Consider the following 13,108-nt stretch of genomic DNA (forward strand, 5'->3'; position numbering starts at 1 on the left):
ACTAGCATGTTTATTCGTAGTATTAGATTATTTTATATACAAACATGGGTAACTGTAACAACTAACAGGTACATTTTTGCAAGATCAGGCAAAATATAACAACCGGCTTATCCTATAAAAAAACAGGTATATTTATTTCCGAAAACTGGGAAACATATTCTTCATTCTTTACGAGCACTGGAAACATATTTTCTGATTCCTTTTCCATAAAATATACCTTCTAAAAACCATATCATAGAATTAATATAAGCATTTGCTTAATCATTTGCTTACTGTTTCAAAAAATGACTTGCTTATATTTTAACAACCCGCATTAACGGATATCATAAACCAACTATACCAGATATCGTCAAACGTGAAGGAGTATGGTGTGGATGATACATGTGATAGGTTGTTAGGCAGGTCTGATGGTACTTTTACATGGAAGATTCAAAGTTCATCCAAAATCGTTACCAAAAACAATCCCATTTGTTTTTCAAACCGCTGTATCTTGAGAACCGTAGCATATAGGAAAATTTTGATTAACACATTTGTGTCATTGCAAAATTTTGTTTGTCATGATTTTAAAAAATTTACATTATTTTGAAAATTTGTAACTTTTCCAAGTATTATTACTCTATTCTTTATGACAGTAATTTATTTTGGACTGGAGATATTTGAATTTTAAGTGTTCTTTAAAAAAAATCTAACGAAAAATTTATTTCAACAGTGTTAACTTTTTACATAGTCCTTATAATTACCTAAAATAATACCTTTTCAAAAGTAAACCTAGAATAAAAAGAGCAAATTGATGATGCAAATTGTTTCGTTTGGCCATGAATAACGCGCATAAAAAAATTGAGCTAAATCAAAAAATACAAAAACAAAATTACAAAAAAAAATCTCATAGGAAGCATTTGAATTCTCCCGGAACTAGTTGTACCGGAACTGTATAACAGAATGATATGGGTCATCGATTTTCTCAGAGACAAACAGAATATGTTAGGATACCAATGCTATATGAAATATGTTAGGATACCAATGCTATAGAATTTCATCAGAATCCAATCAGACTGCCGGTTCCGGAATTACATGTTGATAAGCAGAAATATTTCAATTTTAGGAGCGCGTTTCTATGCATGTCGAAATGAAAACAAACTCTTCTCCTTTAACTATCACCATGACAATTTTATTTTGCAGGCCCTTCTAGTAGATAGTCACAAAATTTTACTTCGTTCGGACCCCAGTTTTCGATTCTTGAAGTACCGAAAGTAGTGGTCAAAAACTCACAAAGATGGCCGGACTTGTTTTCATTTTATCCGGATACGGCTATCGGTTCAGGAGTAACACAGTGATGAGCGTTTAAATTTGGAACTGACACTTTAAGTGACAACAAAATCAAAATCATATTTGTAAGCCTTGTAAGTTGATGTCCAAACGAACTTTTCAGCTTCTATTCAAGTGCAAAAGAAAAATATATTGAACAAAAGAAAAGTATTTTTTCTACATGACTGATAATTTTATTAATATGAGAAATACCCCAAGGGGAATTTAAACAATTTTAGTTTATAATATGAAAAACGGGGCAAAACCCAAATGTGCAGAATCCATTCAGATAAAAATATGCGTATTTCCTCGATGGTTTCAAATAGGGCAATAATATTCTGAAAGAGTGATAAGTTTTTGATCGTGAACATCTCTTGTTGTATCTAACGTATAAACCCAATTTTTGCTGCATATCATCGAAAATATGATCATAATTTTATGATAAAATTGTCGGTTGTATGACGTAATCTCAAATAATTCCAAATTAAGCTTTTCTGAAATGTTTGGTATCAACGAATATCAAAGAGGAAAACTCATGACGCATGTTTGCCTTTTTCGTATCTTGAACGCTCATAGTTAAGTGAACTGTAGAAGGATTTATATAATCTAACTACCAATAGATTCGAAAATTTTCAACTTGAACGTGTATTGCAAAAACACTACACTATTGAAAAACCTGTCTGATTTGATCCATGTCAGCCAATCAGAACGGGTTCTGAGTGCGAGAACAAAATATCTTGCATAACCAAGATCGTCGATACACTTCAGAACAGGCCATTGCAATTGTCTCTAAATGAAATTTCGTGAAAATTTAGACATCTTTGCACTTAAAAATTTTGAAAAAAAAAATCTACAAATTTGTTGTACCTAGCCTATATTAGCACACTAAAAAGAATTGTTTACAGTTTTGGAATAGTAGCTGTTTAATGTAACTAATCTGTACTTTAATGTAGGTGCATCGTTTCAAATTCTAGTAGTGAAAAAGGCGGAAAGCTTGCACAATTCACACAATCGATCAACTAACTGATATTCGGAAGTGTGAAGGAAGCGTGCCAGTTTTTTTTCGTATTCACGACATCCAGTTGTGTCTCTGGCATTACCCACCCGCCTTTTTTAATTGGCACTTCGGAAAAAGTGAATCTTAAGTAAAGTTGAACTTTAAGTTTGCTTAGCGGGTAATGTTGAACTGATACGTTGCACTGGCAGTTCTACAAGAATTGATCATGTTTGGATGAGTCGAAGACGAAACGTAAATCATATTATCATATGATATTCTTTGTAATTAACACGATTTTTAATGAGATTCTCAAAACTACTCTTTCATGAAAAAACGTGCTTAATCCACCTTATTTTATCAATTCGCATGTGTTTTTTGAATGAATATTCTTCGGTGTTTTTTAAGTTTTCAAGACATTATTTTAATGACCGTCGTTTCAAGTGCAATTCGAGATTTTAATCACTCATTACTCTGTAATGTCTAAACTGCAAATCGTATCGAATTCCAATCCTTCCGAATCGAATTGATACCACTAAAACTGAAATAAGTTGATTTGGTTATCGACTATCCAAATCTGCTAACCCGATAAACCTGATTAATTTATGTGAAATAGACATTTGTATACTAATCACCCTGTATCTCCGCAACCGGAAGTTGGATCTGACTGAAAAGCAAGATGTTCTTAGATCGGTTCAACCATCTACGAGAAAAAATGAGTTACACAATTTTAATTTCGTTTCACATATCATCCTGTAGTTCTGGAACCAGATGTCGGAACCGAACATAATTCAAGAATCTTGTTTGGGAACATACAACTTTTCATATGAATCTGAGTTTGTAGAAAACGGTTGAGTAATCTCCGAAAAAAATTGAGTGAAATTATTTGTCATACACGCATTTGCTCGACGAACTGATTCGAATGGTATATGGGTGTTATGTTCTTCCAGTATGTATTGCTGTAAGTAGTTTAAAACAATATAATTAAAATTCTGCCATCATCTGGATTACATATGTCATATTCGTACACAGTATTTTTTGTATTTAGAAACAATTGTATGTAACAGTATGAAAAATCATGATTTACGTTGCTCCCAAGCATTGCTTTGTCATACAGCGCTCAAAACTCCTACTGCTGGAATAGAGGGAAAAGTTGCTTACACAAAAATGTCGACATCTCCGTTGAAAATGGACGGATTTGAACAATCTATAGCTTGTTGGATAGCTATTACCGTGCGGAATCTAAGTCTGGAAGAATATTTTGTTTTCAAGATGCTGTCAAAAAACATTGAAATTTTGACATAAAGCTTCGTATAATTCAAAAAGTAAACATCCGATCTCAAAACCATTCAATAGCGTACTGTGTAACGGGGAGACCTTTCATTTGCGACTAGTTTGATCAAAATCGGTCCAGCTATCTCTGAGATCTCGACCTCTTTGTTGACAACACACATACAGACACACATACATACACACACACGCGCGCGCGCTCGCGGACATTCGCTCAGTTTGTCGAGCTGAATTGAACTGAATTGAATTAAATCTCGAGCATTTTCGTGCAATGATTTATTACGAGAGTGCTTCAATCAACTTAGTTCGACTTTTGGCTGTATAACACCATCCTATGCGACTGTAAAAAACTGGTATAACGAAGTCAATCGTGGTCGAAGTTCGCCTGGTGATGAAATCAGAGAAGGTCGTCAAAAATCAGTTGTTTTGCCAGATAACATCGATTCTGTGAAAAGTCTGATGATGGAAGATCGCCATGTGACTTACCGTGAAATGGAGGTAAACGTAAAGACTTAAAATCATTCTTCATCACGATAATGCAAACTTTCAGACATCGGCTCACACAACCAGATATTTGACACCCAAAACGTTCAATTGATGGACCACCCGCCGTATACTCCTGACTTGGCACCTAACGACTTCTATTTGTTCCCTTCCATAAAGAATAAACTGTGTGAAGAGCGATTCAACATTCCTGAAGAAACTGTTCGAGCGTTCAAAAATCATGTTTTGGGGGTACCTCCAGAATCGAAAAAATGTTATGAAAATCGATTCAAGCGTAAGTGTATTGATCATCTAGGGGAATATTTTGAAAAACAATAAAATCATTTCCGATCAAATATAATACTATTTTCATTTTTAGGCAAAATACATAAATAAAAACCCTTGCATTTGCTCGGCACACACATTCTGTATGAAAATTTAGATGTGATGGAAACAAAAAATAGATATCAAGGTAGAACATAGGAGTGATGGAATTTTGCTAAAAAAAATTTATGTTGAAAAAAAACGCAGGTGCACTAGAAGCCTATTGGATTTATTCCGGATTCATTATTTTATTGTGATATCCCGATCAACAGAGCATAACAGGATTCTATCAAAATTATGTATGATCTGAATATTCATATCTCATTATGTTATAAATATGATTCCAAATCAGAAACAAACATTCAGATTTTATTAAGATTATAGCAAGTCCAGATACTATATTAAGGGCCGTTATATTTCAGGTAAAACTATACTAGAGAATTGAGGAAAAAAGAGTTCAAACACTTTTGTCGATCTTGTTTTTGACTTTCAACGCGAGTAATGTTATGCTTCAATAAAGAGCATTAAAAACATATTTTCCAATTTCACATACCTGAAGATGCTTTTGAAAACAATAATTTGGTATTTGATTTTGAAAAGTCGGCCAAAATTTCAAATTTGAGAACGTCCCTAAGTAATTCTTACTTAAATTATGTAAAGTTTTCATTCAAATATTAATTTTAAACTGAAAATAAATATTTTTAAGATGATTTTGCGCTTTTTCTCCTTCGAACAATGAGGGGTAAGGCACAAGCTTTTAAATTCGAGTCATGAATATCGGTTAAAGTGATATAGCATTCGACTCAGTTCATTGAATTCTGCAATGTTTCCTCAGAGATGATTTTCATAAGCTTGGAATCAAATTAATGCTTGAATTATTTAACTTTATCGGTGACCCATTGTTTCCAAAAAAAAAAACAGAGTGAGAAGTGTTAAAAATTTCAAAACGTCTTCAAAAGTGACGCTGCAATAAACGAAAAACAAAATCTAAACTCAGCTCAATACTTTTTCGATTTCTAGTTGTTTTAGTTGCAGATTGAAAATAGCGACTTTAGTTTTACCGGACCCCGGATGTACAGGAAATAGAGAAAACAAATTCTTAAATAAACTCGTATGGATTTATCTGTAGTTCTTGCTGTACTTTATACTATGTTAATCTGATGATTCTTTACGTAGTTGTGGTGGGTCAAGGATATTGATTTTAGGCTTTAGCTGAATATTATTCATGTTTGTGATTTGCCGATTTTGTAGAGATGCATATTAGATGCTTATCACTCCCATTTATAAACTCTTAACATCTACTTAGAAGGTAACAAGGGGTTTGCTAATAAAATAGCTGTTTTACTCAAACTTTGATTGATATGATTTGTTGATTGAATCTAAATAAAAAGCTTTGCTAATATTACATTGAAAAATGTTCACTGGTGGCGCTGATGATATGGCCTAAAGAAAACTAAAGTAATATCGAATCACTTTCACAACTTTTGGATTCAAAACCAGTAAAATCGAAATAAGTTGGTTAGGTCATCAATTAATAAGATCTACGAATTGCAGATATCGCATTTTTCCCGTTGTTATCTATATCATTGCATGAACATTTTTACATTCCTGCATCAGACAAAAACGATTTATCGCACCTTCGATTTGAAAAGTTCAATCTATCCATATCTGATAAATTTTTGATAGTCTCATTACGTAGTATCTTCCCTAGGCTTTGGATGATGAGCTACAGGGCGCGTAACCCCCCCCCCCCCCTATTCGCATCTTTCGTTGCAAATTGATAACCGTAAAGGAATCTGTCGCTTGGGTTACATGCTGGAATGTTTCCTCCTTCGTTACTAGTGTTCATTTTGGCACCATAGCCTAGTTTGTCCGGTATGAAAAGTGCGGATCGTTGTAACCACCCCCTTCGGCCAGAGTAGCCCATAAAGGGAAAAAAACATAGTCTCATTTCGTAGTATCTTGATTACTTCCAATCCGGAACCGTGGGCTGGAATTTAAAATTTGCAATGTTGAGTTTAAAGCAACCGACCCGCATTATGAGACCTTCCATTTGAATCATTTTTCTGTAAGTCAATCTAGATAGATATCAAACAATCAACCCGCAATAAAAGTTCAATTTCGATGGTGTTTGAACATTACTTGCGGGGCTTCTGGCAGCGGATATCGCAAACTAATCTGACTAATAGTGAATTGATTGATCATCAATCATAAAAACTTGCTAATCGAATCGATATTACATACTTCTTTAGATTTTGCACTGTCTTTCCAACGAATTTTTATTCTAATCTAATCTAATCTCCGAGAAAATTAAGTGAACATTTTAATCAAATATGCCCGCCAATCGACATACATACACGTACAGACCAATTCACTACTTCAACTGAACGAGCAAACTGATTTGAATGAAAGTCGGCCCTCTTGGCACAAAAAAAACTGAAAAACTATCATTCATTAGTACACTTCCTCAGATTCTGTAAGGTTGTAAGAAATTTGTTTCACTGAATTTAGTCATTTCCGTTCATTTATTACTATTCTTCAACACCAAAAAAAGTTTGCTCATAGTTCTAAAATAGCCCCTTTGTCATTCATTAGCCGTTTTGAAGGAAACGACGAAAAAGGTGGAGAGCAATATAGACTTACACTAGCTATTATATGATGCCAATATATCCTGCTATCCTCAGTGGGTTCTCATGCCCCAATGCAATCGTAGCGTATGTTAGCAACTCAAAACTTCCCGGTTCGAAACCACAAGTCCGCGTAACTGCATGACTTTTTTATGGCAAATCAAAACTATTTTTAGATTCGCACGGTAAAGCCTTTCCCTCCAAAAAATGGATAATAATAGCTGAAAAGTCGTACTAAATTTGTAACAAATTTAGATATAATATTGATATTTTCATATCAAGGTTTGTAACAATTTTGTTACCACCTAGGTTAAATTGAGTTATAATTTCTGGTATTTTAACTATTAACGAGACCAAGATTATGACTAATTTAGATAGAAAAAACGAAACAAGCCCAGATACAATTTTGTTCTCCCTTGTTGATCGGGATGCTCCAATTAAACTTCAGGGTGACGAGACGAACCGAGGAGAAGCAGGTTTTTAAAATGTTCGATTTGAGTTGAAACAGTTTCAGCTTATTGGTACGAAAGCGATCAAAATTACATTACTTTTCCATTGTTCATGTTATAACGCTACCATTTGTATCTTTGTCTGATTCAAAATAACTAGATTTAACTAGATATAATAATAACTAGAAGTTAACTTCCATCAAAATAAGTGCAAGCTGTGCCTTCGATGACCAAACTGTAGTTCAACGTTACCCTGGAATTGAAACATCAACAAGACTGTTAAGCTTCACATGTGACAAGCATCAGAAAACAATCGATCAGTTTCGTGCCGTTCTTGCCACGATCGATCGATCCGATCTCCCACTGTGCTCTGGAGCCAGCATATAGCAAATTGCATTCTCAGAGATCGCCGCACCCTCGCACCGTAATCGCGAAGATATGCGCCACGGCACGCCATGCCACGCTAGTAGAATGCCGAAGCAAGAGAAAACATAAAAATTATTTAGTGGATGAATTAAAATTATACACACACACACTAACTTCTGTGTAAACCTTGCACAAACGAGAACGAATGCCACGGATCCCGACCGTGCCTACCCTTAACCTGTCCAGAAATGTTGCACTAGTGTAAAATTTATTGAAGAAACGTAGGCGTATGTAATTTGTAATTAATTATTAATGAGATGCATATGACGTCTGTAGGTAAAGGAAAAATAATATTAAATACAAATGCTCTTTCCTTTTACTTCAAGGCAAGTATGCCAATAAACGCATGAACGTAGCCAACGAGAGCAGCACATGTCTTTAGCGGATAAATTAAATACGAATAAGAAACCGCTAAGAATGTAAGCCAAATTCGAGTAGAGTCTGGTGCGCGAGGCTTACGCAGGAGGTACGGACTTAGCCACCATATCTCCTGGTCGATCCGATTCGACCCAAAAGCGTCAGGAAGCTGCAAGATCTGGGAAAAATAATCTTCTCTTTGCAGCGCAACTCGCACTCACCTTCGCTACTCGGGAGACAAGGAGGGGTCGAAACCAATTATCGAAATGATCAGTTCGCAGTCGCAAATCAATAAATCAGTACCGGGTGGACTTACCTCTCAACGATAAACGAATGGCACTACATGGATGGGATTTCAAAGGGGAAGCTAAATGGGCCGGATTGATCCTCGCACCACGAACGCACACTCAAACACACAACACCAAGGGGAATAAATATGTACATTAAATTACTGGTAAAAGTTGAAAAACTAAACGATGTAATCAATAACGGCGGCTACCGAACGAGAGATCGTACAACGAGTCAAAGCAATGTCGAAATGCGAACCATCCTTCCGTGATTAACATTGGAAAGAAACTGAATCGCAGTTGGCGGCGAAGGAAACAGTTCACCCTAATCATTTGATCACAGATGAAATATGTACTCGCAGGGGTTTTTCCTCGTATATGTATGAGCGGGGGTGGGAAGGTGCGATTTGCATTTTAGAGCGATAACCGATAGTCGTTGTTTGGAGCGTGTAGCAACCAAAGCCAATGCAAAATACAAATACAATATATTAGAGAGAAAAAGTGTCGATTTTTCAACACATTTATCTGAGGCCATCCCTTCGCGATGTTAGGCGGTGCTACTTTACTGAAGTTTGAAAAAAAAACCAATCCAGATGGTCAAATCAAGTCAAGGATATATTTCAAACCGAATCCATTTTAAATTTTTTTGATACTATGCGTTTCCATCAAGTGCATATTTATAAACATACTGACCAATATCATGCAGCAACTATGTGCCATTAATATTGCTGTTGTTTTTGTTATTATTATTATTATTATTATTATTATTATTATTATTATTATTATTGTTATTATTATTATTATTATTATTATTATTATTATTATTATTATTATTATTATTATTATTATTATTATTATTATTATTATTATTATTATTATTATTATTATTATTATTATAATTATTGTTATTATTAGTATTATTATTATCATTATAATTATTATTATTGATTCAAAACTTTGTGATGTACAAAGTTTATCTTTCGATACTTTCAGGTATAGAAAAATATTTGCCGCATTAATTATAAATCAATTGCTTTTTGTTCTTCTATTCAGTCTGTTCCGATAGACGGCAAGCCTCAAGAAAATCGAACCGTGCATGTGAGCCGTGACTTATGTGCTATGGTTGGGGTGGTAACCCTACCCATCGCTTTCTTGCCCAAGCCAGAAAGTTGAAGTTCAACTTTTCCTACCAGAAACTGCATACGAACAGGCATTCAAGCATGATGCAAAATATCCTTATATTAGTTTCAAGCTGACTATTATTATTGTGAAAATGAAAAATATTTGCTCTTATTTATAGGCGCACCAAGACCAGCCAGCATGGGTCGTATCCCTATGACCGTCTTGCCCTACCTTCCCATACACCACGTTTGCGGTGATTCGCCTCAACCGGTCGGAATAAAAAGAAAACCTCCTCAAGCCAGATGATACTAATAATGCAAGTTATGTGTTTCGAGCTTGTTTGTATACTTCCTAGCGTAAGAGGCAGCCAACCATCCCTCTTTCGTCAGAAGATGGAAAACTTAATTTAAATATGAATTTTCTATTATGTTTGAATTATGAATTTTGACCATTACATATTAAGACGTCGAATTCTGCGGACCGAATGAAGAAGAATATTATAAACTTCGGTCCAGCTAGGTCCAACCTGGTACTGCAACGTACGGTACTGCATGTTGTATGAAGTCAATGTACTCGGTAGCCTGTTTGGAAGTTCTTCTAGTACTGCTTAGTCTATCCCAAGTCAAATGAGGTTTCTGCGTCATGGGTTTTCATACTACTCCCAGGCCAACTTCGTCAATCGGAGTTGTTTCGGTGAGAAGCCAGTCCTCCAATACTAGCGTTTTGTTCAACTTTTATAATATATTTAGTTTTTGTCGGTTTTGGCATTTATTTTGTACGTGATTCAGTCATTGAATGAGGGGATCTCTTCATGTCTTCTGATACATCGTTCACTGGAAAGGAAGTATAAGGAAGAAGGAGAGGACAGTTTCAACCTTATCATCGAAAGGACGAAGACTCACCGAAATCATCCGCTGGTGTGCTTGAGTTAGTTCTGTTTTCAATTAGGATTTATTATCAGGTGTTTTTGAAATCTTCTGTGTTCCAAGGTATCTGGTAATTGCTTCACCTTAATCGTAATTCAGATACCTGGAAACACAAACGATATCAATTCAGATGAATACATTCTTAGCACGTAAAAATGTACAAATATTGATTATTTCGAAAAAAAAACATTGCCAATTATGCAACAACTTTTTTTCGCGAAATCCTTCGTTCACAAACTAGCTATAACAATTAGAAACAACTCCTAAAGATTTGGACTTATTCGATTCATTGCAAAAAAAAATAAAGCGTTTTGCGACAGGGGTCGTACAATCTACCTTTCATATGTAGCGATAAAACTTTTTTCACAAACATAACAAAACATTAATTATTCGATGCTAGAGAAATCAAAAATATGAGCCGGAGAATATGTAACCTCTTAAGCAATTCATAAGAAAGTACAAAGGTTCAACTCTGTTTTGGGAGATAAGTGAGGAGATTGGCAAGCTGAGGAACAACAAAGCCGTCGGTAATGGCCAATTGCCTGGCGAGGTGCCCAAACATGAAGAATAGGCACTGGCTAGAGCGCTGCACTTTATGATTTCTATAGTTTGGGAGCAGGAGATTCTACCGCAGGAATGGATGAAAGAAGTAATATATCCCATCTACAAACAGGGTGATAAGCTAGATTGTTGAAATTACCGCGTAATCACATTGTTGAACGCCGCCTACAAGGTACTCTCCCAAATCCTTTGTTGTCGTCTATCACCAATAGCTAAGGAATTCATAGGGCCGTACCAAGCGGGATTTACAAGAGCCCGCGCCACATATTCGCGATAAGACAAGTACTCCAGAAGTGTCATGAATATATTCATCGACTACAAAGCGGCATACGACACCATCGATCGAAAACAGCTATAGCAAACTATGCACGAATACGGATTTCCGGATAAACTGACGCAATTGGTCAAAGCAACGATGGATAGAGTGATGTGCTACGTCCGAGAATCTGGGACGCTCTCGAGTCCCTTCGAATCTAGGAGAGGGCTACGACAAGGTGACGGACTCTCTTGTATCTTGTTCAACTTTTTGGCTTCGCTGACGATGTTGATATTGTCTCACGTAACCTTGAGAAGATGATGGAAACATACATCGGACTAAAAGCTGAAGCTATGCGCATCAGACTGGCCATAAATGCGTCAAGAACAAAATACATAAGAAAAAGAGGTTCCAGAGAAGAAATACTACGCCTCCCACCACGAATATTGATAGATGGTGACGATAAAGCTTGCTTCATTTAGAATTGGAACAAACTTTTGCTCATATTGTGGCGCTCCTAGCGGACGGATTTGGAAGTTCTTGGCGCCCACGTGTCGGGAATTTTGTCAGCTTCACGTATGATTTTTGACATTCCGCAAATCGACTGTACTTTGTAAACAATCAACATGGGAGCCAAAAGAAGGGAAAAAATTGTGCACAGTTATTTGGAAAATCCATTATGGTCTGCATCTAGGCTAGCTAAACAGCTGAAATTGACCAGAAATACCGTATGGAGCATTATCAAACAGTATAAGGAAACATTGACGACGATTCAGAAGCCTCAAGCCAATCGTCGGAGTGGAACTGTCGACCGGAAACTGCGTGGTAAGATTTTGAAGACGATTAAGAGGAATCCTAATCTGTCGGACCGTGATTTGGCCAGAAAATTCGGTGCTGCCCATAGTACCGTGAGGAGAACTCGACTCCGGGAAGGAATCAAGTCGTATCGAGTAGTAAACAGCCAAATCGGACCATAAAACAGAATAGTGTGGTCAAAATTCGTGCTCGGAAACTATATGACCAGGTGCTGACCAAGTTCAACGGGTGTCTTCTGATGGACGATGAAACCTATGCCAAGGCTGACTTCAAGAAAATCCCTAGTAAAAATTTTTTTTTGGCAACGGCTCGGGGAAATGTTCCAGCCAAATTTAAATTTGTTTTTGCCGACAAATTTGCAAGAAAATTTATGATTTGGCAGGGCATTTGCAGCTGTGGCAAAATTTTCGTTACAAATAAGACAATGACATCGGAACTATACCAAAAAGAGTGTCTTCAAACACGAATTTTGCCGTTAATTCGATCCCAAGACCATCCTGTAATGTTTTGGCCAGATTTGGCAAGCTGTCATTACAGCAAAGTCGTTCAATAACGGTATGCAGAGAAAGGGGTCCAGTTTTTTCCGAAAAACCTTAACCCACCCAACTGCCCCCAGTTCCGCCCTATTGAGAAATACTTAGCAATCATGAAGAGGAGAATCAAGGCAAAGGGAAAGGTTATCAAAGACATCAACCAGATGACGGCCTGGTGGTGGAGCTAAAACGATGGACGAAGAAGGTGTGCGCCGCAAAATGAGCCGTGGTACAGGAAAAAATCCGAGAATTCCTTCGAAACCGTGACGAATAATTTTATCCGTAATTTTTCTTAAAAGTATGAAGAAAACGCTACATTAGTATAAAAAAAAGATCTTTAATTCAATAATAA

General features: G+C 36.2%; 1 protein-coding gene across 6 annotated transcripts in view; it reads right to left on the reverse strand.

Annotated features, from left to right (window-relative positions):
* Positions 1-13,108, reverse strand: part of LOC131438310 (POU domain, class 6, transcription factor 2) — a 238,630-nt gene that overhangs the window by 176,266 nt on the left and 49,256 nt on the right. The window contains exon 1 of one of the 6 annotated variants that reach the window (XM_058608223.1): positions 8,572-8,829. The exons of the other annotated variants lie outside the window; for them this stretch is intronic. The gene's annotated coding sequence lies outside the window, so the exon portion shown is untranslated. Of the gene's footprint in view, positions 1-8,571; positions 8,830-13,108 lie in introns of those variants that run through there. 6 annotated transcript variants of the gene reach the window in all.

The sequence above is a fragment of the Malaya genurostris genome, chromosome 3 (assembly GCF_030247185.1).
Source record: "Malaya genurostris strain Urasoe2022 chromosome 3, Malgen_1.1, whole genome shotgun sequence".
NCBI lineage: Eukaryota > Metazoa > Arthropoda > Insecta > Diptera > Culicidae > Malaya > Malaya genurostris.